At 38.1% G+C, this 25,541-nt stretch overlaps 1 long non-coding RNA gene across 1 annotated transcript; it reads left to right on the top strand.

Annotated features, from left to right (window-relative positions):
- The first annotated feature begins 225 nt into the window (after positions 1–225).
- On the top strand, positions 226–25,541 carry LOC115296615. The gene is made up of 3 exons (XR_003910958.1): positions 226–288; positions 24,539–24,957; positions 25,253–25,541. It is a non-coding gene; the product is annotated as an uncharacterized LOC115296615 (long non-coding RNA).

The raw sequence follows: 25,541 nt of genomic DNA, 5'->3' as shown, positions 1-25,541 counted from the left end.
CACAAGACTATGCTGTGTGTCATCCAGATCCCACTTTGTTTTCCTCTGGGAATGCAGAAAGACATTTCTCAGACCTCCTTGTAATCAGTGGGTCATGAGGCCATTAGAATGAAGTAGAAATGACAGTCAGGCTTAGACTCTATAAAAATCTTCCAGTCCTGACCCTTAACTGAAGCTCAGACGCAGAGGATCCAATAGAAGACTCCAAAGCCCTTTGTGATGTAAGAGGCATGGAAAAGAGTGTAAATGATCCTTTCACCTCCGCTGACCTGCAATAAAGTATGACATGTAAGTAGCTCAATCTGGGAGTTGATTTGTTTTGATTTTATAGCAGTTAGCCTATCTTGAATAATTCACCGAACAAACCACCACCCAATGCAAGAACTGAAGTTCTTTCACTAGATTTTTTGAGACTGAAGAGTAGGTCCTAACTTCTTGGTACTCCACTCAACACTTAGCACCCCCCACACACTGGCTATTTTAATATAAAATATAAACTTTATTTTCTGAAATCATCCCAATCAGGAAATGACCAAGATTTGATGACAATTAAAATGGCAATCAGAATATCATCCCTGTTTTCTCAGGTCACTTGTAGAAGGGCTTTTATGCGGAGGAGGAAGTTACAGGGACAAATGTGTAAGGTGAGAATCCTAGCAGTGTTTGAATATTGAGCTCTGAATTATTCTTTCAAATCCTGAGAGCTTCTCTGTCTCACTGAGTTCTGCAGGGATCGTTTTCTCCTTGGATTATATCCTTCAACCCGTTCTGTGTTTGCTACCGTCAGTTCATTCTTTTCTCCTGGCAGCCATGCTTCTACCATTGTTGGCCCACTTTTTAACTAATTCTGATACCTCACCTTTAATAAATTTCTCTTTCCAGCACACAAGCACCCATCCCCACATGTAAAAAGTATTTGTCAACTAAAGAGTTGATTGCTATTTCAATATTTACAGTCCCCTTCCTGGTGTTATGTGGGACACAATCACACAGTGATGTTAGAGAATATTTATAAAGTGACGTTCTCAAAAACATTTCTCCCCAGTAACAAACCAGATCCCAAGCTTTAGGACCAGTTGTCAGCTATCTCTAGCTGAGTTGTCTACCTATTTTCACCAGAAACTAGCAGTCAATAATTGTCCTTCCTAATTGTTTAAGTGCCTCAATCCAAGTGGCCTAGGTGCCTATTAATCCCAAAGTACTCACCACTATTTTTTTTTAACATAAACCTTGTTAAGTATAACATATATTTAGAAAAGTACTCACCGCACAAGTCTCCAGTTCAGTGAACCCCTTCACTGCTGTTACTTAGTTGGCAAGTTAGTTAGCTTTCCCCAAAAGTCTTGGAGACTTCTTTTTGAAAAGGAGTCCTGATAACGGTCCCTGGTATCCTAACATCTTCGATGTGAACGGGAAGATTCTCCCCACTCTACTGCTGCTCACATTACTCCCACATGCTTTTGCCATATAAATAATGAATTAGAGTCGGCACTGGTAATCTGGGTCATGAAGAAGCTTTGAAGGTTTGATATTTAGTTTGTACCGTTGCACACACTGATTTTTAATAAGTAGCACTTTTTATTTGTACAAAAGCATCTCAGGGATAGACTACATGTTAAAACTGTGCACAACACTCCACAGGAGATAACTGTATGGCTCACTAGAGTCATATTTATAATGGACTCAGACAACTCCAGAAACAGGGTATGGTAGGGGAGGAACCAGCTTCACATCAGACCAAGAAATCCTTTCATGTCTTCATTCATAGTTCACCACATGCTGTGCTCCCTTTCACCACTGCCTTTAAAAATCAAGAGGTAAAGATACTGGATTTATAGTTGATACCTGTCACAACACAGCATTTCATATACTGTTAAGTGAAACTGCAATACAATCTAAGTTTAAAAAAAAAAGAATTATGTAACTCCTTAAATTATGTCCATTATAGCATTGATAAAATAAAACTGTAAAACTAAAAAAAAAAAAAAAAGATACTGGATTTAAAGCTGGATATAAATTTCAATACAGCCAAATCTTTTCTGCCTTCTCCAGCATGGCCAAAACATGTCTTTATTTAAATACCTTTACCAAAAAAATGGAAAATATTCTAAAAGATGGCATTCCAATGTTCTGAAGACAATTGTGCTACATTTAATTCATAGGAAGTGGGTGGTAGATAAGCAAAAGAAAAGGCATTCTTAGAATTATTCTTTCTTGTAGCAAAATACAACCAATCATTTCCTTTTCTAATCTCCCAATTTTGTATTTCATTAAAATATTAGCCTGGAGCACCTGGGTGGCCCAATTGGTTAAGTGTCCGACTTTGGCTCAGGTCATGATCTCATAGTTCATGGGTTCAAGCCCCACATCGGGCTCTGTGCTGGCAGGTAGCTCAGAGCCTAGAGCCTGTCTTTGGATTCTCTGTCTCCCTCTCTCTCTGACCCTCCCCTGTTCACGCTGTCTGTGTCTCTCTGTCTCAAAAATAAATAAAACATTAAAAGAATTAAAAAATAAAATAAAATATCAGCCTTTTATTTTCCAAAACTATCCCTGAAAATGGTCTGTCCCTGATGTAACCTTATAATTATCCATCTAAATTCAGACAAAGTTATCATTCCTATTTAAAGAATGCTATAGAAATCTCTTATTGTCCCATTCATAGCTGAACAATATTTTATTCTTTATTTTTATTCTCTTGCTCCAACCAGAATTAAAAGGAACAAAAGATGATGAGAGTCATCTACTTGATTAAGATCATTAGGTGTTTTTTCCTAGAATGTTTTTTCCCTGCACCATTTTTTCCTCTTTAAATGTTTCATTGTTTTTTCCTTTGTTTTTCCTACCATGTAAGTAACTACACTTAAAAAAAAAATCACAGAACCTGATTCTTCACATATACAACCCACCCCCCTGATTCCAACCCATCACAACCATAGCTGCTTTGCAGAGAACAGGTGTGCTGGGATTTTTTTTTTTAACACATTCACATGCTGCTATCGGGTCTGAGAGTATGGGAGACTTGAGAGTCTGGGACTCTGAATCACTTCCCTCCCCAACACAAAAATGAATATGTTGAAATTATTTAGACATTCTTAATATATTTATTTCACTGCTCTTGTATTGGATTAAGGGAAGTCTCTTCCCCCACATATTTTAATGAATTGTAGATTTTCATGAGAAATTGGAACTGTCTCCTGGCACAAGTAATCCTATTTGGCTGTTATTTAGGTCTAATGATAAAACATGCCCTACGGGCCTAGAGTGATCTAGTAAATGGCCAGGTCATAGGAAAGGACCTTAGTATGTCCTGTGGCCAAGCAAGAAATATGAAACTATAAATGAGCAGGAAATCTGAATCAGCACTGTTAAAACATGCTGCTGAATTTAATTCCAATCTTATGTACATATATTATCATATATACCTCTTTAAAATGTTACGATTATTATTTAAAAGTTTTAAAAAGCACAAAAGATTTTTAGGCAGTGAAACTATACTGTAATAAACTATAATAGTAGACACATGATATTGTACATTTGTCAAAATCCATAGGATGTACAGCACCAAGAGTGAGTCCTAATGTGGACTGTAAAGCTTTGAGGGACAATGATGGGTCAGTGTAGGCTCATCAATTGCAAGAAATGTACCACTCTAAGGCGGGATGCTGGTACTAATGGGGGGCTGTGATTATGTGAGGGCAGGAAATATGTCTACTTAAACAAAGGTTTTATATCTTTTTTCATTTAACATTACATCATATGGAATAAATACACAGTATAGATAGGTCTTCTGAGTGATTCACACTCTTCTCTAGTGGCTAAAGGATCATTTTGTGATGGCTTCCAATGTCCCTACAACCTTGGGCAAATCACTGTTTCTGAATGTCTCGTTTTAAAGAGATTTTTAGTCTTTCTTCACACAATTCCTGCACCTACACTTCCTTTTCTCATTGCATGCAACTTCATTTTATCTCTATTTATTGTCACCTTGCCTATTAGAGATGAAATCAGCTTTTATAAAACCTTCCATTATTTTTAGCAACTTTTGAGTCTGTATGAAAAAAAAAAAAGGAGTTACAGAATTAGATAATAATGGTCCCCTTCTCTCTAGGGTTCTCACACCACCCACAACCTGATCAATTTCTGACAAGCTCTTGTCAGAAATATCTTTTTAAAAAGCACAAGCCCCATCAATGATTTTCTGGTTGAAAAACCTTGGCTGGCTCCCAGGTTCCTGCTGGCATGCCATAAGTGCCCAGCTCAGTAGGACTTGCACTTACTTTTTTTCTTTGCCATTTCCTCAAAAGATCATAGCACTCCTACTTCCAACAATCATCTTTGCCATTGCGTTCCTCTTCCATTTTCCTACTTCCACTTTCCCATTTACAAGTCAGTACATCCTTGCATTTCAACTTATCTTCTCAGTGAAGCCCTCCTTAGCCCCCTAAGGTAACAGCAATTAACACAATTTCTCTTCTGGTTTATACCACCAGCATACATCTTTGTGGTGTTATACTATGGTTAGTTATTCATGTACTTGTCTTCCCACTGGACTGTAAGAAATTTGGGGCACAACTGACCTTAGTTATTTTTTATATTCCCAACTTCTACCTGAGTGGTTGGTACTGAAATACGTATCCTTAGAAGTCCAGGATTATTTGATAAATGCATTCACATAATCAATACCTATGAGCAGTTCACCTGACCAAAGAGAGGAGCCAGAATTCTCTAATCTCACCTATAAACAGAAGCAATAAGGATTTTTCCTTATTTCTGCCTGGTTGTAGTATGTACATTTCACTTGTATTATATTTTTTAAGGCACATAGTATTACCTCTTTTTGTCAATTTTGTTTAGGATAGCAATTTTTCCCTTGTTCATGAAAATGGCTACATAAATTTGATTGATTATCCACAAAGACCCATCCATCCATTCAGTCACTCAAATATATTTTGTATCTTTCACGTGTAACAAATGAAATTCTTCTTTTTATCCATGAGTTTTATTTGGGAGACAGAGAACAAGACTATTTATATTAATCTTATAAGCAGGTACAAAACATCTCTGAAAATTAAAAATGTTATGAAAATTTTGACACCAGCCAAATCTAACTCCCATGTGCTCCACAAGAATCAGCCCCTGCAGGGGCCCCTGGGTGGCTCAGTCGGTTATGCGTGTCCAGCTTCAGCTCAGGTCATGATCTCATGGTTTGTGGGTTGGAGCCCCGTGTCCAGCTTTGTGCTGCAGCTAGCTCAGAGCCTGGAGCCTGCTTCAGATTCCGTACCTCCCTCTCTCTCTGACCATCCCCCTGCTCGCACTGTCTCTCTCTGTCTCTCAAAAACAAATAAAAAGCATTAAAAATTTTTTTTAATTAAAAAAAAAAAAAAGAAAAAAAAAGAGAATCAGCCCCTGCAGCACTTACTAAATAATGCTTTCCTTCAGCAGCTTAAAGTCAAAATCAGACTCATGGGTTTCAGGAAAAAGTAGTGGTTTCAGAAAATGGGGAAAAAAATGATCTACTGTTGAATGCTACCTGCCCACCACTGCCACCACCACCACCACCACTCTCTACTCCCTACTTCATTTACTGTCTCTCAGACACACACACACACCCTGACATCTCCCCTTGTGAGCAAGGCTACTGAAAGCAGCATATATAGATGCATAATTACTCTTACAGTGTTTTTTCAGTATCCTTATATGACATGAAAGCCAGGTTAAGTGAGGTCAGTCAGGTTCCAAAGATGTTCCTGACTTAGAGAAACCTTAGTTTCCAGGAACCCATGTGCAAAAGATATCTGGTTGAAACATATGTCTTAGTTGGATGAGAAGTTCATCGGGCTGAAGCCATTGGACTTGAATTCTCATGTTGATTCTACCGTGGTGATCTTAAGAAAATTTCTACATTTCTAAGTCTCAGTTTACTCACCTACCATAGGATGTAATTGTCTGGTCTATGTTTTTTGTATCGGGGTTTACAAACTCCTCAAGGTATATGGATACGTGCTAGATAGTACACAAAGGTGAAGGATAAATAGGGACCACTATACTTAATGGTAAAAATTCTAGAACTACTTTTATTATAAAATAAGTAAAGATATAATTTAGTATCAACTTCAAAGTTGCAGAACGTTTTAAAGCTAAAATAGTGAGCTTCAAAGATAGTATGTATTATATTCATTCTGACTGGAGCTTTCTCTGTGCCTTCAGATATCTGCTGCATTGTCTCTTTTTCCTCTGCAACAGAAGTCCTCTAGGGATAAATGATGGCAAAATACTGATAAATACTCTCCAAAATTCCTTCTATATCTTTTCATCTTATGATTCTGTGTATTAAATGGCAAATAGCCACTTTGCCAGTTTGATTTAAACCCTAGTTATAGCTTACTATTAAAACATAATGCTTTTCATGAAGAAAAGTGAAAATTCCAGATTAAGGTATAGCACAATCCTGAGTCACAAGTCCTTTGTTTGTGGTGGGGAAAGGAGAAAGCAGAGGTCTGATAAGAGGAGACTCTGGCAAGTGTGCCCCTCACAGGTGAGGGATGAGAAAGAGTGAAAAGTACAGAAAATACGTAGAACCAGCCTGGAAATGTGGTTGGCACTCTGTGTCTCAGAGAGGAGAAGCAGAGATGGCATGCTCCTGTAAGGTAGGGAAAAAGAAACTTCTCCCTTGAGGAATGTTAAGAAAACTAGACTCTACTATGTACAGTCTGGGTAGCTTGATTACTGGGTTCTGGATGTCTGAGAGAAGCAAAGGCCTTGTAAGTTTCAATAAATACTTCATAGAGAGCTTCTTCAAATTATACCTTTCCCTCCCTCCATATTTCATGTACATAGATTAATATAATCATAAATCTTGGTGTAACATACTCAGTCTTCATTTCATTACTTCATGGTGAACATGATGCTTTTGATCACTGCAGCTAACCATAACATATTCACTTGACTCTAAAACGGCCCTTGAAACCAAGGATGCAAATCTCCACAGACAAATGTAGTGTGTTCAAAGATTTTATCTTAACAGTCTTCATTAGCCAGGAAGAAAACGCCCTGTTATCATTCACCAGGACTTTAATAAAACAGGAGATTGTTAGAAGAAACAATTACAAATCAGGCTCCATAAGATAAGAACAAAATGCACTCTTGGGAAGTTACGTTCATGGGAAAATATTTTCTTCCACTTTAATTTCTGCTAAGATTGTGATAATGAGATTTATATCCAAATAATAAACAAAGAATCAATGTAAGAACTACACTTATGTGAGAAAACACGACTGTAGGTCAAAATCTTAATTACAGGTAGAATTGCAGTTTAGCTGTGTGTGCATCTGGCAACATGGGTGTTTGTATTTAGTAAGAAGAGTGTGGGGGAAAAATAATACACTAAATAGATTATCCATGATTTAGGAAAATAAATCAATCTCTGCTACCAAATTTATAGGCTATGCATATTTTTTGTGCCTTATTGCTTTACCTATTTATTGAAATAAATACGAGAAAAGGAAAAATGCAATATGACAATTTTCTTTATAGCAGAGATGGGTGTTGTAAAATAGCTGGTAAAATAACTAGAATAGATAAATTTATGAGCAAACTATAAACTTCTATTTTATGCACATAGTTCTAATGCACCTGGAGAAGAAAACATTTCAAAGTCTTGGCTTTAGTGTTTTTTGGGGAGAACAATAAAGTACTGAAACCTTCACTGGGCTCTCCAAACAATTCAGGGTGTTGCCTTTGATCTTCAAAGCCCCAGTATCATTTGGGTTCAAGTTTCCATAGCAACTGCCCTTATGTACCACCATGTCTGTTTCCGCTGGCCAAAGAGCAGCTGCCAACAGGCCTTAGGTGTGAATACCAAGGCCTGGAAACAACATATTTTCCATGGAGAAATTCCATTTTTGGAATTCAGTTTTTCAGTTGGTTTCACCAAGTTCAGGAATACTGGCCTTCAGGCCATAGAATAGAGCCCAATTACCTGATACTTATGGGAATATTTACTGGTAAAATAAACACCAAGCCATAACATTATTAAGAGGAAATAAGTATCTTGGCTTAAATTCTAAAAATTCTTTGACTTCCTTTTGAATACTTACAAGCATGCCAATGTGTGCTGAAACTATAATTAAGTCCTCCTACTTCTCTATGAAAAATTCAAGTCTACCTAAATTATAAAGGCTCCTTTGCCAATGGAAAGGGTTTCAGAACAATTGGCAATGAGTTATTAAAAAGTAAAGCTCTTAGAACTAGAACACTTGTCTGTATAGCACATCTAGAGAGCTAAAGTAGAAACACAGAAATTGCCATCAAGTGCACTGGTGTGTGGAGATGCCCAGGGAAGAATCAACCCTCTTCTCCAACCCATGGAAGCAGAATCTGCGGTTCAGTTGGAGAACAGCCTGTCACCTTTGGGGAACAGATTTTACTATGATCTAGTCTCAACTCAAATGTCACCTCAAAGGCCTTCCCTATGTGTTACAAAGGGAACACCCGAAAGTTAGTGTTAGTGTCCACCCCAAAGTTACTCCCAACTACTTTTTCATAGTAGATCTGGTGCTTGTCAAAGGATATAAACTTCTAGTTAGAAAATGAACACATTTTTGGGATCTAACACACAGCATTGTGATTAATCAGTAACAATTCTATGATGTACATTTACAAGGTGCTAAAACAGTAAGTCTTAAATATTCTCACCACAAAAAAGAAATGGCAATTATGTGAAATGATGGGGTGCTGGCTAAAACTAAAATGATAATCATACTGCAATATGTAAGTATATCAAATCAACACATTATACACCTTAGAGTTACAAAATGTTATATGCCAATTATATCTCAATGAAGTTGGAGAAAATTAATCTGTTTATCTCAGAGGGTCAAGAACTCCAAATAGGATATACTCAAAGATCAAGTACTTTTATTTTACAGAGGCATTTGCAGATCTTAAAACAGTGCCTAACACATAGGAGGCTCTCAATAAATATAGTAAATATTTGTCAAATCAGTAAATGAATTAATCTTCATTTCACAAATGAAAACCCTGGAGCACAGGGAAGCATAGTAATTTTCCCAAAGTCAAACAGTTAGTCAGTGATGGAATCTGGTTTTATACCTAGGTGGTCTGCCAACAAAACCCTCAATCTCAATCTCGGACTAGTCTACATCATGGATCAGCCCTTTTGTTGTTAAAGTGTTCAGAATATGCACCTTTCTGAAATCCATGTTCAATAACTAAACATCTCCTTCTGCCTCCTTTTGCTTCCATCTAAACATATCTGCTCATAGATAACAAGAGAAGGACAAATGATGGAGCCTAAGTCAGTCTCAGATCACCCTAGTCCCTGCGTCTATGGTCTATGTCTAAATTACAGGGATGAGAAGGGCCTTACAATGAAAAGAAATTTTCCTGAAATTAAATAATTACTAAGTCTGTGCTGATAAATCCTCAAATCTCAATAAAATAAAAGGTTAAGAGGGAAAATATATGGAATCAAGACTGATATGAAAAATATCAAACAAGGGAAGATCAATAAGCTTTGAAAAAATTGAAAGTTATCAACTAATTATTTCCAGTAAAAGATTTTAGGACCAGATAACTTTACTGGTAGGTAATCCAGTTCATTTCATTAAGCTAGCATCACCAAAATAGCAAAGGTGACCAAAGAGAGTCCAAAACACTAAAGTTATAAATCGGTCTTAATTATGCTAATTTGACAGTGACCAAATAAAGAAGTTAATTGATCAGTAGACTAAAGCAAACATCTACCATAATTAAACAACATTGATTTTAAGAGTCCAATAATTGTTTAATATTAGAAAATCTATATATCCTTTTTTTTAGAAATCTTTCCTTAAATCTACAAGTCAAAGAACAAAAGCCACATCATCATTAAAAGATGCTAACAAGGAATCTGAAAGTAACTCATTCTTAAAAAGAAAAACAGTAACTTTTAAGGGTTAGAAGTAGAAGGAAATTATTTAATGTGCAAACAAATATTCTAAAATAATAACCTTATATTAAAAATATATCTAGTCATTCTTATACATAATAAATAAGCAAAGATATCTATCCGATAGCACTCTTGATCTGTAGAGCTATGTAAATGGAGAGGACAAATTGTCAGTATGCTGGAAGATAAAATTAAAACTCTTCATACAAAAGTGGAAAAGAATTCATTGAAAATTAATTCTGGGTGGCTCAGTCAGTTAAGTGTCCAACTTCGGCTCAGGTCATGATCTCACAGTTTGTGGGTTCGAGCCCCTCGTTGGGCTCTGTGCTGACAACTAGCTCAGAGCCTGGAGCCTGTCTTCCGATTCTGTGGCTCCCTCTCTCTCTGACCCTCCCCTGCTCATGCTGTCTCTCTCTCAAAAAATAAATAAAACATTAAAAAAATTTTTTTAAAAAGAAAATTTCGAATTTAGTATTAAGTATAAGATATACAATATATACCCACATTTTCTTGTATACCAGAAAATATGTTAGAAAATACAATATATATTCCACTGACAGTACCATTAAGCATTTATAAAACATCTAGAAATAACCTAAAAATATGAGGAATCTACATAAACAACATGACACATTTTTACTATAAAGTGTGAAGAGGTGGAGGGATAAAAGGAAAAGAAAACATGGTGAGAGACCACTTTCTTCAAAGGAAAAATGGAACTCTGAAAATACATCATTCTTTCTCAATTTAAGTTATAAATGTTTCATAATCTTAATCAAAAGAGCTGGGTGAAACCCGAGGCATTTTCAAGGCCTTACAAGGCTGCCCGTGATCTGGCCCTTGAATCCATCTCTGACTCATCCCTACACCCTGAGTCCCTCCGATCACACAAGCCTTCCTCCTGCTCCTCTGGGACCAGGCACCTGTGATCGCTCTGCCTGTGACTACTGCTTTCTGCTCACTTCTCACCGTCTCCTCATAGAAACGTTCTCAAACACCATCTCCATCATCCTCTGCCTTTGCCCTGCTTTTCTGTTTGTCACACCAACGCCACCTGATATTGCGCTGTATAGCCACTCCTGCTTTTGTCTGCTGTCTGTCTCCTCTAAGAGATCGTGAACCCCACAACACAGGGATAGTCTCTTGTACACAAGTGCATTGCATTCCCCAGCACCCAGAATAAGGAGTACCTGGCACAGTGAAGGCCTCCATAAAAACTTTCTAAAAGGAATAATGAAAAATCCCAACTGGATAAAATTATTCTAAATTTAACCTAGAACTATAAATAGATAAGAGTGCAGAATAATTTCTTAATGGAGTAATAAAGGAGTCTTACTTTACCAAATATTAAAATTTATTTTAAAATCACACTGGTGCACATGGGTGGTTCAGTCAGTTAAGCATCTGACTCTTGGTTTCAGCTCAGGTCATAACCTCATGGTTTGGTGTGTTTGAGCTCTACGTCAGGCTCTGGGCTGGCAGTGAGGAGCCTGCTAGGGATTTTCTCTCTCTCTCTCTCTCTCTCTCTCTCTCTCTCTCTCTCCCCACTCATGCTGTTTCTGTCTCTCTCAAAATAAATAAATAAACTTAAAAACAAAATCATAGTAATTAAGTCAATGTTGTACTGAGAGACAGATTATTAAAACACAATTGACAAGCTCAGAATAACCATAGTTCATAAAAGAACATAACGCATCAGAAAGTCAACATCATAAAACAAGGGAAAAATAATTATTCAACAAGGAATGTAAGATATACCAAATCAATCTTTGAGGCAGAAGAGGATATTCTATAAAATCTGGCAAACTTCATATTTTTTAAATGGCTTTAAAATAAAACAATTAAATAGAAAAATGTGAATATTTTGATGATATTTGGATGTGAATTATACATGTCAGAAAATCACAAAAATATGAAAAAATTTGGACATATAAAAATTTTAAGTTTATACATATCAAAAATGCTATAACCAAAATGAAAAGACAACATAATGGAAGAAGAACTCTTGGCACAATTATGACAAAGCGCCATTGCCTACCATATAAAGCAAGTTCATAAATCATCATAAAAAGCATTAAAAACTAATAGAAATATAAAAGCCAAAAAACATATTAAAATGTACAGTCTTAGTGGTAACCAATAAAAAAATTAAAACAATACCTCTATTAAAATGCCAAAGTAATACATGCTAAACGCTAATAAAGATGCAGCGGGATAGTTCGCATACATTGCTGGCAGAAAGAAAAACTGCTGAAAAACTATGGAAAAAATTTTCCTGCTTAGTAAGAAATTCTACTCTTAGAAGTCATTCCTAAAGAAATAAGCATGGACTGAAATTTATATCCAAAGTTTCTCATCACAAGATTTTTTATATCACAGCAACAATTTACAACAAAACACAAACTCCCCAATCATATGGTGAAACCATTTATGGGGCATTCATACAATGGGTGAGTATAAAGGTTTTAAAATATGGTTTCAAGGAATCTTTAATAATATCTGCTAGCATTTATTATTTATAAAGTTAAGTTAGGAGGAAGATGAGGAGGAAAAATTCAAAATTATGTACAGTTATTACAGGATATTACATCTGAATCAGGGCTCAGATTCTGTAGATAAAAAGAATTACGTCTCTCTCTCTCCACACAACAACTGAGTTTAGAGCTCAGGTATGTTTGGTAGAGAGGAGTAGAACCATCTGCTTTTATCAATGTGCATGAAGTAAAAGGGCCTCCTGGTAAAAAGTAAAATGAATCCCAAAGCCACACTTCTGGCCCATTTGGTCTGATGAGGGAGGGTGGGTGAGGATGGAGATATCCAAACACAAGCCAGAGGTCAACAAGATAAGCTACTATCCGCAAGGAAACCTACATAAGAAAGGTTTGGCCACGAATTACCCAAACTGAGACCTAGGGCCCAAATCATAGAAAGGAAAGTGGGTTTCAGGACCGGTGTGCATCTAGTGCTGGACTCTGTTCCCACACGGCCTCACACCACCACCACCACCCCCAGGCCCTCTGAGGACCCCAGATGGGCAATGTCTATCCAGCTCTTTAGCACCATCCCTGACCTGGAGTTTGTGCTCACTGAACATTCTTCTTGATTGGAAGAAAAACATGTGAGTCAATGAATCAATAAGTGAATCAAAAAATATTTACCCTGAGGCAGGTATTTTTGTTGTGGGCACCTCAATGAAGCATGGTGCTGAGAAGTATCCTCTTTCAAACCTCAAAGTGTGGATCCATAGAAATTTCCACCAGAAGCAAGTAGGCCACTAGAACACCATGACAGTGGTGCCTCCACAGTGAGGAAATGTCTGGGCGCACTTGAGTCCAAGGCAGAATTCTCCTGGGGCTTAGGGTGCAGCCTACGGCTCTCGGGGGTGTCTTCCATTTAGAAGGCAGCTGCAGGCGAGCAACTAGGAAATGGACTTGAGCTCAGGGTATAAGTGACTTTGGCAAGTTTCAACATACTTGGAAAAAAATACCCAGGGAAAAGCGTGAATTGTTTTGCTTCTCTGTCTGACTGGTGCCCAAGTCATTGTTATTTGGATGTTTCAGACAGATTGTTTCATTTTGTGGACACCGACTTTGTCAAATAAATCATTTGAAGTACTATACCTGTTTCATAAAAACAAAAAGTCTTATGTAAACACACACATGTACACTAATGCCTCAACACAGAGAAAAACATTTCTGTATTTAAAACTTTTTGGTAAGGGCCTTGGCTGTTGTAAATTGAAAAAAAAAAAGAGTGGCTTTTCATTAAAAAAAATAAAATAAAAGGGTAAATAAAGGGCAACAAACACTAAAGTCCTGTTCCGCAAAAGGAGACGTAGAGGAGGCCAGCTTGCCGGGCAGCACTGCAGATGGCACAGCAGAGATTCTAGGCGCTTCTGGTGGCGACAGTAACAGCCTCACTGCAGGAGAGAGGACAGAGCACCGGGTCCCCCTGACAGTGACCGGGACAGGGGAGCCGTAGGAAAGCAGCCGGCAGAGCTAGCTGGGATGCACCTGGGGAGCTGGCATTCTCACACCGTAGGTGAGGAGGGATGTATTTTGCCAGGGTCACTGAGACTACAGCTTCACTCCTATACTGTTTTGGCCTGCAGAGAAGGTTTTCCTGGGCTTTTCCTCCAGGAGTCCTTAAACTTCTAGAGGAAGGAAAGCAACCCTGATGTTAGACAATGCAGGACTACATGGAGAATTAGGAACTGACATCTGAATGCTGTAGGAGCTTAGAAGAAAGTTCTCTAGAATCAAACAGCCAGGAAATACTTAATTAAGAAGGAAGGAATTTAAATGTGGATGTAAAGGATGGGCTGGAACCAAATAAAATGAGAAAATTAAAGGTGAGAGGCAGACGGCATTCCAGTGGCATGTTTATCCTACAGCATTTCAAGGAGGGTTCTGTTATGGTTAAGGCAACTAGTAAGTCTAAGAAGCAAGGATCAAGGTAACTTAGTTCAAAATGTCATGTGTAATATATAGTCTAATCTCATAAAAAGACTGGTTATTTTCTATGGAATATTATTATTTAAAATTTTTTAATGTTTTTATTTTTGAGAGAGAGAAACACAGAGTGTGAGTGGGGGATGGTCAGAGAGAGAAGGAGACACAGAATCAGAAGCAGGCTCCAGGCTCTGAGCTGTTAACACAGAGCCCAACACAGGGCCTGAACCCACAAACTGTGAGATCATGACCTGAGCCAAAGTCGGCTGCCCAACCGACTGAGCCACCCAGGCGCCCCTGGAATATTATTAAAGACCCAAAAGTCAAGGCATAGTAAAGATAAAACGTCTGCCTAGTGGTCCCATTCTAAAGAAGAAAGGATGGACAGAGAGAAAAGACATAATTATAGAAATCTTAAGGTGCTATGATTTTGCTGGAGACAGAACCACCAGAATCTGACAGTATTGAACACCCCCTGGTGGTCATATTAGTGAAGACTGGTTACTTGGGAACTCTCACCCATTTTTCTACAGGGGAATGATTCCAAAAGAGGAAATGGCATTCATTGACTTGATTCCCCTTCCCCCCTCATTAATTTGCACACAAATGCAGCTCATCTCGATTTATTTCCCTCCACCAGCACTGTCTGGTAATTCTAAAAAGCCCCTCCTTTGACTACAGCTATAGTAAAATGAAGAATGAGGAAGAATGTGTAGATATATAGGCAATAATATAATTCATTCCAGATGGCAAGAAGATACAGTCTTGTATTTCTAAAGAAAATACTGAACAGGAGGAAAATCAATGGTGTGCAAAAATTTGGCATTTAATGTTATTCACCCAGATCTCAGTTGTTGCTGTGAGACAGGGAAAGATTAAATAACTATGCAAAACACCTAGCAAAATCCCTGTCATTGAGCAAGCACTCAGTAAACATTATTCCTTTCTCTTGAATACGTACTGATATGCTTCTAAACAGGATTCAGAAACAAAATGGATGACACACAAAAAATGGTATCTATGTGAGGTGATCGGCATGCTAATGAACGTGACTGTGATAATCATTTCACATCGTATGTGCTTATCACATCATCAAGTTGTTCACTTTAAATATATACACTTCTGTTTTTCAATTATACCTCTGGAAAGCTGGGGAAGAAAAAAACGGAAAAGAAGTAAATAGAGGACGAAGGAAAAAAAGGATCAAGTTAGCTTTCACAGAAAATAAAAATACCATTATGACACAGAATTGAACATTTCATTATGGGATCTATTTTCTGCCTGACATACACTGCCTCTTCTTAGCTTTTGTATGTGTCCTTCAAAGAGAAAAAGGGGGAGAGAGCCATCCAAGTTTCTAACTATTGAACTAATAGGAAAAACTCATTTCTCTGCTACTTGCAAGACATATGACCTTAAACAAGTCAATTTATTTGTGTCTCAATTTCTCCATCCAAAAAATGAAGATACTGTCCTAGATCAGTAGTTCTCTACTGCTGCTCGTGGATTACCAACAAACTAAGAGGAGCTCATTTGTCCTTGGTGAAATGAACAATGCAAAGTTTTATATAAATTATTAAATCAAAAGACTGCCATCAATTCTGAGATTAAATCCTTACCCACATGGTGTTAAAATATTCCTTCTTTCATGATGTAGTGGTGACATGACGTTAGGGTGGCTTTAATGTCCTCACTAAGTAAAATAATGCTGATCCTAAACTGACCCCTGAAATTTTTGCTCTATGAAATTACTGAAAATCCACTGAAATTCACTTAAAGAGTGGATATGGTAAAAAGATAGTGAAATCTGCAGACAGTTGAGAGGCTCTGTTAATTACAGACTTAGGTGATCTTGTTTGTTTTATTTAATTATTCTAAACCTAATATGTGATTAGGCAATCTCGGCTTGAAAGTTACTGATCACATAAACCAAGGATTTGAAAACTCCTTTCCTTGCTGATCTCTAAAGATCCTTCCACCTCTGTCTTCTAGACTAACACACGAACATTCACCTTAGTCACATTGTAACACGAAAAGAACCTCCAGAGAGCACAGGACTTCAACTCAGAAAAAAATCTCTTGAGTGATCAAATCAACCTTCACAACTGCAAACAGTAGAGAAGGCTAAAACACAAAGGAGAGGACATGACTGGCTATGCATACACATCACAGGGAAAGAGTAGCATGCTAAAAGAATATCCCCTGCATATGCTTATTCAACAAATATTACATGCAACAATTACATGAAAGAGTCATTGTTTCAGCCCTAAAAATATAAACTGCTAGTCATAATTTTTAAAAATTCCAAATTTCCTCCTGGGGTTTCACCTCCTTCTTCATGTCAATTTTGCTAATTCTCTTTCCAAGGAGGGAAAAAACAAAGGATATTGGAAAAATAAGAACTGAGTAACCACAAAGAGTCCCAAAGAGCTCACTCTTTGGTCTTTAACACTGCCTCCCTACAGAGCTTGGAAAGTGGAGCACACGCGCACACACACACACACACTCTCTCTCTCTCTCTCTTCCTCCCTATCTCTCTCTCTCTCTCTCTCTCTCTCCTCTATTCTTCCTCTCTCTGACAAGCTACTGAATCCAAATACAGGTCACAGGCACCACCTAGAGGCATTAATCATAAGTGTGACTCTCATTTCAGTGAACTCTGATACAAGTCAGTTTAAAATGCAGTTGAATCTCTCTCTAAAACAGACTTGAAAATTAATCAACTGCTCCCATATCTGAATGCAGTCAGGGGGAGGAAGTAAGACCAAATCAAAAGGAGATACGCAAATACACATGCCATCAAATCATTGGATTTGCTGTATTACCATCTCACTCGTTAACACCTCTGTGATTTCACTTGTGCCTCTTTCACAAGAAAATGCACAATGTAAAGGTCACAATTCCACCTTTGGGTGTCAAGGAGATCAAGAAACTGAAACCATAATAATTACACACACACACACACACACACACACACACACACACACAAGCCTTAACTCAACAAGCAACATGCCCTTTTAACAATGAAAATATTTCTGCAATAAATGATATTAGACCCTGCCAGTTACCATTGCGATCAGGGAGGAGTGCATTTCCATAAAGTTCAGCCTTCATGTGCTGGCTTTGTCTTATCAGCAATAACCAAATATCTGGGTGTTTTAAATTAACCATCTGCACATCTCATCTATGTAACAGTAACTGCAATAAATAAATAGGTCTCCAAAATTCAAAGACCTATCTATATCCAAAGTATCACAAATCACCAGGCATAGTAAAGGGATGGCTGAAAATAATGAGGAGCTATGAGCTTCCTGTGCATAATTGAGTCTACAAATCAGGACTATATTTGACAAATACCTTGGACTTCCAGGATATCAGCCAGCTCATTTAAAGCTGAGGCAGCTCCTACTGGCAAAAATTACATTGGCAAAGGACAATGGAGTCCCAGGTTCCACTCCCATCTTTATCACGATGTAGCTGTGGGATCTAAGGCTATTCATTTAACTTCTCAGTTCTCTCATCTATAAAATAAGCTGTTTATTATGAATTGCAAAAACCCTATAAGCATACAAAACTTTTCATTGTAATTTAAAAGTCCTAGGTATAAGAATGCCTACTGAAATCACCTGCCCTTTATTGGCATTGGTGCTTTGTTTCTACATACCACTGGGGGGGCAGTGTTGGGCTATTGCCTAAGACTCAACCTGCAGGATGAGAGACGGAGAACCACTTCTGCAGTATTTTTCTCAGAAGTGTGCCCACCCACCCCCTGCTGCAATTGCTATCTTGTGATTGGTACGAGATACACCAACCAAAATTAATAAAGGGCTCAACATTAGACATTGTTTTGTTTTTATCATAAGTTGATCATTAATCTCCACTCTAAGTGATATCATTTTTAGGTTCTTTAATCACCTCAATTATTATAGCAACTCATTAAAACTACAATTAGGCAAGAAAGAATTAGGATGTTATTTAATGATCCAGACCAATTATATAGGTTCTTGTTTTGTCCAAAAAGATATTATTTCTGTAAATATGTGTAAAACAACACTTTCTATGATGACAAAAGTAATACATTCCACTAAATAAAATTTAACTACACAGAAAAGGCCATATAAATCCCCCAAATCTTAACATTTTGAAAATATCTCTTTATGTTTTGTGGTTTATTCTTTGTATAAGCATTTAACTTTTTTTTTTAAGTTTATTTACTTATTTTTGAGAGAGCGTGAGCCCAGGCATGGGATGGGCAGAGAGAGAAGAAGAGAGAACCCCAAGTGGGCTCCACACTGTCAGCACAGAGCCCGACACAGGGCTCAATCTCACAAACTATGAGATTGTAGATTGTGACCTGACCTGAAATCAAAAGTCAGACATTTAACTGACTGAGCCACCCGGGCACCCCTAATTTTTTCTTTTGAAGAATCTTTGCACATATTGTTCTATACTATGATTTTCTCTCATTAATTATGTCATGAAATTTCAATGCCATTATCTTCTCTAACAGCCTCATTAGTCTCCACTGTATTGCATTACAAAGACAGGAAAAAAATTGAGTCACTCGTCTTTTTTGGTAATTTAAGACTTTTTTTTAATGTTTATTTTTTTTGGGAGAGACAGAGCATCAGCAGAGGAGGGGCAGAGAGGGAGGGAGACAGAATCCCAAGCAGGCTCCCAGGCTCCAGGCTATTCAGCACAGAGCCCAATGTGGGGCTCAAACTCATGAACTGTGAGATCATGACCTGAGCTGAAATCAGACACTTAACCACCCAGGCACCCTATAAGATTATTTCTAATTTCACAACAGAGAAATGAATCCTTACTGATAAGTCTTTGACACATCTTTGCTATCTGAGCATAACTGAAGGTTTAAAACCTGGGCAACAATTCCAGTCATTTCAAAGTTCAGATGTCTTTGTCTCAGATACACTGTTTTAAATAGATTCCAGAATATTTGAAGAAGGTTGGTGGTTACAGTTTTCTAATGTTGACTTACACCAACTCAGATGCTATCTTAGTTAGCCTCCAGCTGATACAACAGAATACATGGACTGGGTGGTTTGTAAACAGTACAAATTTGTTTCTCCCAGTTCTGGAGGCTGGGAAATTCAAGATCAGATGAGATTCCCAAAGACTTGGTGTCTAGTGAGAACCTACTTTCTGGTACCCAGACAGCTGTCTTCTTGTCTTGCCCTCACACGAAGCAAAGCTATGCCCTGAACAGCTAGCTACACCTAAGAGTTACAAGGAAGACTCTCCATAGAAACCTGGTATCTTTTCCTCACAATTACTGGGAAGTGCAACAATAACAGAAGCTAGCAGAGACAGTTAAGTCAAAGACAAAAATACAACCAAGAATTACCAAATAGTGAAGCAAAAATCACACCCTGAAATATACGCATCAATCCAAATACAAAGAACTGCCTCCTGAGGAAATAAAATAAATACAAAAAACTGAGAGTGATTTTTAAAGTATAATCAATATCTTCAGAAGCCTTACTAAAAAAGATATCTTACTCTTGTAGCAAAATAGGCTGGTGCAAAAATTTATCAGAATAATTATAATTTAAAATTCTGTAACTGAAATAAAACTCAGTAGATGAACTGAGTAGACACACCTGAAGGACAGACAGAGCTGAAGAACAAATTAGTGAAGGAGAGAACAAATCAAAGGTCAAAGTGATGAAAAGTGGGAGGAAGTGAAGAATGAGAGAGTAGAGCCAGCTAGTATGAATGACATAAATAAAATGACTATGAATGGGAGAAGACAGATAGGAGGGAGAGAGAGAAAGACATGGAATACCGAAAGATACAGATTTAAGCAACGCTGGATGCTAGAGGAGAACCATAAAGTTAAGCACAGCAGTGAGGTCCCTGCTGGAGAGATCATCAATAAATGAGTAACAAATGATAATAATAGATATTAGAAAAGACATGTGTTTTACAGTACCAGGAGAGAAAGGAGGGGAAAGATAGTGGATATGAAGTTTGTAAATTGGTGTCAGGAAATTGACAAAGTTAACATTTGCCACCTATTTTTTTTTGTTTCAACATAATGAAGTGAGTTTTTCTTTCACCCACTTCCTGGAAGCTGAAAGCTTCTAGACGTAGGTGACAGAATGGGGGCTGTCTGTGCTGGGCGTAGGACAGGCTTTTAACATAAGATATGAAAGGAAAGGGATGTGTTGACAGGAGATAAACATCTATAACATAAAGTGTCAGATCTTTTAAAAATTTCTATTCTACTTTCTAGTCAGACTAGCACTTTTACCCTCCTCTCCTATCTTCTGGACCAGTCCAGCACAGAAATCTTGGGGAACAGAAAAGGAGACCTATTTCAGGGGCACCCACAGCAGAGTAGGTTGGGATTAGGATGAAAGAGAAGTAGTTAAGAGGATTAAGGACTGTGGGAATAGCTCAAGAAGGAGAGTCCAGGATGCCTGGATGGCTCAGTCGGTTGTGTCCAACTCTTGATTTTGGCTTAGTTTATGATCCCACAGTTCATGGGTTCGAGCCCAGTTTTGGGCTCCATGTTGACAGTGCAGAGCCTACTTGGGATTCTCTCGCTCCCTCTCTGCCCTTCCGTCCCTTGCTTTCTTTTTCAAGATAAATAAATTTAAAAAAAGAGTGTCCAGATGAGAGATTCTGTGATGAAGGGGATGGCCCTATGCCACCACCCTCCCTGCCCCGATTAGAGAGTATAAGTGAAGGCTCACCTATATGAATGGAGAATGAAATGGATAAAATAAAGAAATCTATTCTTAAATTCTCACCCCAATGGATATTATATGGGTTAAATTATAGTTCAAACCTGAACTGAGAGCTGAATGGACCTCATTTGCAACTCTGTTGTATTTTTTTTTCCAGCTGAGAAAGAGGTAGGGCATGCTTTTTCTCATCAATTAACAGGAGATACCTGCATTTCTCCAGTGGGGGGAAAGCATGTTGGAACAAATGCCCAACTTTCCTTTAATAATTTCTCCTTGTCGTCACAGTTTTCCAAGATAATAGCCAGAGTGACCAAGTTATAGTTCACAGCTTCCCACAGGGGTGTCCCCAGGGGCATGTGAGTGTCACATTGTACCTGAGCAAATCATAAAAAGAACTGAGCTAAGAGACAATTCACCTTGGCAGTCAAAATTATGAGCAAAATGGTACCAAGAGAAGTGGATCCAAAATAAAGTGATTTGGGGTTTTGGAATCTTCAGTCAGAGGAAGAGAGAAATAGTGTTATCATTTTGTGATTTGGTCACTGGAGCCAGTGAGGGAGTATATAAACCCAAGAGGTCCGTTCCTTTACTGAACTTTCTTGCAATATAGGGAAAGTGGTATATATATCTTCATTATCAGACTAATAATTTCTTTTTAAAATCTGGACCACTTCTAGAAAGAGAAGATACATTCATGGAACTTGACCATGGGATATATATGCAGAGATTACATCAGAACCAATGGGATGGCCTATGATGGTTAGGGGAAGAGTTAAGGTAGCTTATGTTGTATGTTACTAGATAGAGAAAGCTAAAGGTATCTGTCAGAACACAAAATGGTTCCCAAATGCGCTGAGTCTAAAATACAGGTTGTGTTAAGAATAAGGAGTAAGAATAAAATATATCAGAACTATAAACAGAGGAGGGTTATGAAACATTTGTAGCCTCTGCCTTCAAGGTGAATGTGGGTTAAATGCCACAAATGCACTGGCCTTAATGCATGATGGATTGGCGGCCTTCATATAAGACTAAAACATATTGAGAAATTTCATACCAGTGTTTGATCACTCAAGAGGCCAAAGAGACTGCTTATTGGATCATGAGATTATAAATGTACATAAATACACATGCATATGGATATGCACGCTGTGGAGCAGCTAAGAAGCAGGATGGATTCATTGCTTCTCCCAACCCCACATCTGTGATTTAGGTTGGACTTAGCTCAACCCTGGTTATGGGAGTGCACATAACCCATATCTGAGTAGTGTACTATACCTACACTCTTACAATAAGGGTGACCAGTTGAATTAGGGATGGACAATCATTAAAAGCTGTATTTGTTTCCTATTGCTTTTATAAGAAATTACCACAAACTTAATGACTTAAAAAAATCTATTGTTTTATAGTTATGTAGACCATTATCTATAATACGTACTCAGGGCTGTGTTCCTTCTGGAGTCTCTAGAAAGGAGTGTGTTTCCTTGCCTTTTCTAGCTTCTGGAAGCCACCTGCATTCCTTGATTCATGGCCCCCTTCTACCATCTTCAAAGCCAGTAGCATAGCATCTTTTCTCTTCTCTAACTTCCTGCCTCCCTCCTGTGACTACTTCAGACCCACCTGGATACTCCAGAATGATCACCCCACCTTAAGAACCACAACTCAATCATATCTTCAAAGTTCCTTTTGCCATGTAAGGTAACATATTCACATGTTCTAAAAATTGGGACATGGATATCTTTGGGAAGCCATTAATCTTCCTACCACACAAGTCAATCACGGTCTTCCCTGGAACATTTTCTAGAAGTACAAAAAGCACTAACTGAGGAGATATCATGAGCCTAGAGCTACTAGTGGCCGTATCTGCCACTTGAGACAAGAATCAGGCCAACCCAAAGAAAAGCAAAGTTGAAAGATAAAGAAAAATGGTCTTGATAATATTTAAGCTCCAGGACCACCCATGCCTAAATTTAACCAACATTACCTAGACTCTATCGCTACATAAATCGATTCCCCTTTTGCTGAAGTTAAATGGAATTAGGCTGCTATATCCATTATAATAAAAGGAGGCCTGGTAATCAAACTAAGTAATGGAAAAGCAAATGATCAATTGGAATTTAGGTTGATCCATCACTGAATCAGATAGAAAATATGTTAAAGAGAAATAACATTAGGAATATGAAGCCCTCCACGTTTTAGGGAGTATGCTAGAAAAATAACTGTTTCATTAGAGAAAATTGACTTACAAAACCATATTAATGATGTGTTAATATCAGAGTATTTGGATTTTGGCATCCTACAAAATTAAGATGTATATGTAAAATATGGCATGGGGAAAATTGGTTAAAATAGATTAGTATTTTCTATTGGGAATTCAAAATGACCTAACTGTTGAGTCAAGTGCTCAGTGGCGGCAGTGGTGGCGGTGTTAGTAGTAGCGTGTGTGGTGACTGGTGATGGTGGCAGTTCTAAATATAAGAAATGGGTATTTTCCCAAAGGACTCATCCTATTATTATGGGAGACACTGGGACCCTCAGGTATTACGACAGAATAGTTCTTCCTGCTCATGGAAATTAAATGAGTTGGTAGATTGTGAATACTATTTCTTGTTTGCCAACAACATATGGCAAGGATCTGGATGTCTTCGCCAGAGGTACATAATACTACAAGGAAAGTGAATATATGAGGCTTGAAAAAATATTATGAAATAGCCTTCTGTTTACGTGCAAAACATATTTGCTTTCCTATGTATTAAAAATAGTGTAAGAGGCTCTGAAGAACTGAGAAGCTTACAGAGTTCCTGCAACCATTCTTTTTAATTTTTTTAATTTTTTTATTTTTAATGTTTTTATTTATTTTTGAGAGAAAGAGAGAGACAGCTCGAGCAGGGGAGGGTCAAAGAGAGAGAGGTACAGAATATGAAGCAGCTCCAGACTCTGAGCTAGCCATCAGCACAGAGCCCAATGCGGGGCTCGAACTCACGAACCGTGAGATCATGACCTGAGCCGAAGTTAGACGCTCAACCGACTGAGCCACCCAGATGCCCCCATCCTGCAACCATTCTTATCTACTCCCTCTTACACAATGACCTTAGCCCCTAACTTTCTCCATTCCTCTTGATAAAATCCTAATTGCCCAAACCATAGCTGCCAAGCTACAAATTATATTTCCCTCTTAGGAGAACATCCTTGCCTAATTCTCCAAACTACCTAATTGTCAAGTGCCCCTTCCTGCTAAACCTCAAAAAATGTTTGTGCCCCGCCCCTTGCCAAGTTAGAATGTTCTTCTCAGGCTCAGCATTTTCAAATCAAGATTTATGCTAATGGTGTTCTGGGCGGTTACTGTCTACAACAGAAAGAGAGGGGGGAAACCTTTTCTCTTCAGTATACTGAATGAGATTAAAAGTTTTGGTTTAATATCTCCCCAGGTCCATTATTTTTTCTTGAAAGCAAGCAAGAAAGAACACCTTCTTCCAGGAGCAGGCAAAGGCCTGACTGATGGTGGCAGGCCTGAGATCTGATGCCTTGGACCAACTGAACTCACACCATTTTAGACCTGTTTGAAGACTCCTGCCTCAGACAAAGGGCAGTATGCATGTAATATCTGAATATACCTGGGACTAAAAGAATAACCTATAAACCAATCAACAGCAGTCTTGTGGCAAGTAAAGAAAATAAATAAAACCAAGGTCTCGCTCAGAATAAAAGAGCTGATCCTACTTGAGGTGGAACAAAACACCAAATCTAGAAGAAGTTGTATCTCTTTTCACAGCTGATCTAGAGAGAGTACTTGGGAATATAAATTCCATGGACATACTGGTATATCTAAACAATCTCACTATATTTGGTAAGTCTTTGGTAGAACCAGAGGAGACTTTAAGCAGCAGACTGCCTCCAAGAGGCAAATTTCCCACAGTATTTGTCCATTGTACTCTATGTGGGGTAGTGTTAACCTCAGCAAAAGACAAACACGGTCCCTTCGAAGACGTCAGCTCAAACCCTGTCCCTGTCCCATTCTCTTTAGAGAACTAGGGATAATACTCCTGAAAATTACAGGTAGGGTTTTTTTTTTCCTTCAAGAGTTCAGAATTCCAATCTCTATTTTGACTTGAGGTTACCTGTAACCACCTTGTCCTTTCTAGCCTGATGCCCCCTGGTGGCCATGGGGACTGGAAGAAGAGTGGAGCCACTCCACCCTGGCGCTATTGGGGGAGGAAGTCTGCAGGCAAGCATTCTGCTTGTAAGTGGGAACAAAAGACACAGGGAGCTCACACAGGAATGCCTTTTCAGGCCAAAGAGAACGGACCATTTTGACTGAAATGTGACTTCTGAGCGCAATACATTCGTTTGAACATATTACCTACCACAGTGGTAAACCCATAAAATTTGTATCCAGAGACCTTTTTCATAAAATCAGAGAATAAAATCTGC

Source organism: Suricata suricatta, chromosome 1, assembly GCF_006229205.1.
Source record: "Suricata suricatta isolate VVHF042 chromosome 1, meerkat_22Aug2017_6uvM2_HiC, whole genome shotgun sequence".
NCBI lineage: Eukaryota > Metazoa > Chordata > Mammalia > Carnivora > Herpestidae > Suricata > Suricata suricatta.
This window is presented reverse-complemented; position numbering and strand designations above follow the sequence as displayed.